Consider the following 3,439-nt stretch of genomic DNA (forward strand, 5'->3'; position numbering starts at 1 on the left):
GGGTGCTCAACCACTGAGCCCAGCCCTTTTTTATATTTTATTTAGAGACAGGGCCTCACTAAGTTGCTGAGACTGGCTTTGAACTCGTGATCTTCCTTCCTCAGCCTCCTGAGCCACTGGGATTACAGGTGTGCACCACCACACCTGGCTTGAGGTGTGTTTTGTGGTACAGGTTATGGTATATCTTGGTATATATTCTATTAGCACCTGAAAGGAAACTGTATTTTGCCATCATTGAGTGGAGTGTTCCAAACCTGTCAGTCAGGTCCTGTGGATAATCATGGTGACTCTTCATAGAATTATTAGATTATTTTCTATAGATTATTTCCTATCTAGTTGTTCAATCAATTTTTGAGTGTTGATGATTTCAACTATAATTGTGGATTTGTCTATTTTTCCTTTCAATTCTATAAGTTTTGTTTCATATATTTTATAGCTCTGTTAGTTGATTTGTATACATTTAGAGTAGCTGTCACTTAGGATTAACCCTTTTATTGTTGTATAATGCTTCTCTCAATCTCTGCCAGTTTTCTTTGCTCCAAAGTCTACTGTATTTGATATTAGTACAGTCATTCCTGCTTTCTTCTTATTCATGTTATAATATAACTTTTCCAAGCTCCTCCTTTCTTTCTTAGATGAAATATTTTTTTTGTTGTTGTTGTTTTTTTGGCCACCGACAGCATATGCAGTATTATTAACCATTCAAGTACAGTAGCATCTGGTAAGAGTGAGACAAAATTGGGATTGAAAAGTGAACAGATATTCAGCATCTAACAATTTGAAAGAAGCCACTACATACTCTTGACAAACATGTTTTCACAGAGCCAATACAGTGCTAGCCATTAACCCAATACTCCAAGTTCACTGAAGTAGAAAAGATGCAACAAGAAAAATAACTACATCGAAAAGACCAACACTTTAGAAAAAGATTAAAACACTTTCAGTTTCTCCCCTTTCTCCCCTAAAATAACATCTTACAGTCTGGATCTACCTATAGAGTCCTATATTAGCTTTTAGAATATTTGTCAGGATCGAAAAATAAAATGACATTGGCCAGTATGGTCTTTGGATATTTATGAAGAGGAAGAGGAGAAAGTCAGTTCTCAGAACAAATTTAGTCAGCTTCAGTCTCATCAGCAGGGTCTTTGGATTCTTTGTTCTTCAGCACTTTTTCAATGTGCTTATCCTTCCCTTGCAAATGCTCCAGTTTGGCAGCCATTGGTGCCTCTCGGTTCTCTTTGTTAGCTTCCATTTTGTGGTCAGTTTCTCTTCCGCCATTTTACTGAAGATGTTGTTTTCTTCTATGGGTTTCAGAAGCACTTCTTTCTCATGCTCTTGTTCCTCAGCAAGCTACTTCAAGACCTCAGCTTCATGAGACTTGCATGCTTCTCCCGCAGCTTCTAATTTCTTCTGAATTTCCTCCAGGGAAAGATCCTTCTTCTTTGGAGGGGAAAGGAGGAAGGGCTGAGAATCAACTCAAAATCCTGGCCTGAGGCACTCTTCTCACCAGTTCTTTCACCTGGATATCAGAAGAAGCCAAGAGACTGGCAGTGTATTCTACACAATCCACTGGTAAGGAAAGAAAGCCCTGCTCCATCTGAGGCATCTGGCCACACTCTTAGATGAAATCTTGTTCTGTTTCCCAAATTGGCCTCGGATTTGTGATCCTCCTACTTTGGCCTCCCAAGTTGCTGGGATTACAGGCATGTGCTATAGCACCTGACTCTTAGAACATTATTTTGGGATTCCATTTCAATAGATATAGATATAGATAGTCTTTAAGCTTAATCTCTTTGTATAGTATTTTAAGTGGTTATTTTAGGTGCTACATTATACACACACACACACACAAATATATATATCACACACACACAAACACACACATTGGTTTCTTTACTTTCCTTCATTTATACTAACAATTGTTTCAAATATTTTGTATACAAACATTTAGAATTACATCAATGTTTCAGGGCATGGTGGTGCACATCTGTAATCCCAGTGACTTGGGAGGCTGAGGCAGGAGGATTGTAAATTCAAGGGTGGCCTCAGCAACTTAGTGAGATCCTGTCTCAAAAGAAAAAGAACTGGCAATGTGGCTCAGTGATAAAATGCCCCTGGTACCAAATAAGTAAATAAATAGATAAATTAAGAGAGAGTTATGTTTTAATAAGGAGTATAGGCAACTGTCAGAATAATTTTATTTATTTTTAACTCTATACCATTTCAGGCATTCTAGTGTAAAATGTTCGATATATATGGATTTCCAGCAACATTAATTCATTGATTGTGAACGATTAAAAACTGCTTAGTTAAAAGTCTGGTGTGGCTTGGCATGATGGTGCACACTTGTACTCTGGGAGGCTGAGGTAAGAAGATCGCAAGTTCAAAGCTAGCTTCAGCAACTTAGCTAAGGCCTGTCTCAAAATAAAAAACAAAAAGGTCTGGGGATGTAGTTCAGTGGTTAAATTCCCTTGGGTTCAATCCTCAGTACTAAAAAAAAAAAAAAAAAAAAAAAAGTTCTGAAGTTTCCACATATTAGAGGACATCAGTCTTTTTTTTGGTAATTGAGTCTGAATTACATTGTGGTTAGAGATTGTGGTCTGCATGAAGGATGCACATTCTTTCCAATTTGTTGAGACTTGCATTATAGTTTTGTTCAACACATCTCTAAGTGTAGTCTACCAATCTCTGGGGATTTCCAAGACCCTTTTAGGAGATTTTTGAAGTCAAAACTATTTTCATAACAATACGGGAACATTATTTTGTCTTTCCTTCCTTCCTTCCTTCTTTCTTTTCTTTTCTTTTCTTTTTTTTTTTTTACCATGCTGACATTTGCACTAATGGTACAAAGTTAAGATAGTTAAAACTGCTAGTGCCCTAGCACGAATTTAGGCAATGGGTCTAACTATACTAGTAGCCCTTAAATTCTTCACTGTCACAAATTTACAGGGGAGAAAAAAGGCCAGTTTCCCTTAAGAATCTTTTTGAGAAAGTAGTAAAAATATTTTTTAATAAATTTTAAATCTTGAGAACATGTCTTTATTGTATTTAACAGCTTGGAAAATATGCACAGTTTGCTTTTGCTATATACCAAAGTGTGATGACTATCTTGTGGAAGAGCACTTGTGGGATCCTGTGAATTGAGAGCAGGATCAAATTCCCCATGCTCATGGAACACTTTTTTTTTTTCTAAGTTTGTATGAACAACTAACAAACATTGGTTTTTCTGACTTGAGTATTTGGCAGTCATTTTCTTGAAAATGATTGAAGGGAGCCTGTGACTTTGAGGAAAACAACTGAAAATATTTTTTTGCCAGTGATACAATTTGAGCTTTCATGTGTAAATTCAAGTTTATGAAATCTTGTATCCATTGCTGTAAGCTCGACATCTTCCTAATGCATAACAACACTTCTGTTGAGATTGGTAGGGATACTAATA

At 36.6% G+C, this 3,439-nt stretch overlaps 1 pseudogene across 1 annotated transcript; it reads right to left on the minus strand.

The window, feature by feature from the left end:
* Window positions 1-1,114: 1,114 nt before the first annotated feature.
* On the minus strand, window positions 1,115-1,606 carry LOC308632797 (stathmin-like; annotated as a pseudogene). The gene has a single exon. The product of its transcript is annotated as a stathmin-like (transcript).
* Between the last annotated feature and the right edge of the window lie 1,833 nt (window positions 1,607-3,439).

This window comes from Spermophilus citellus, assembly GCF_964194105.1.
Source record: "Spermophilus citellus genome assembly, chromosome: 13".
NCBI classification, from domain to species: Eukaryota; Metazoa; Chordata; class Mammalia; order Rodentia; family Sciuridae; genus Spermophilus; species Spermophilus citellus.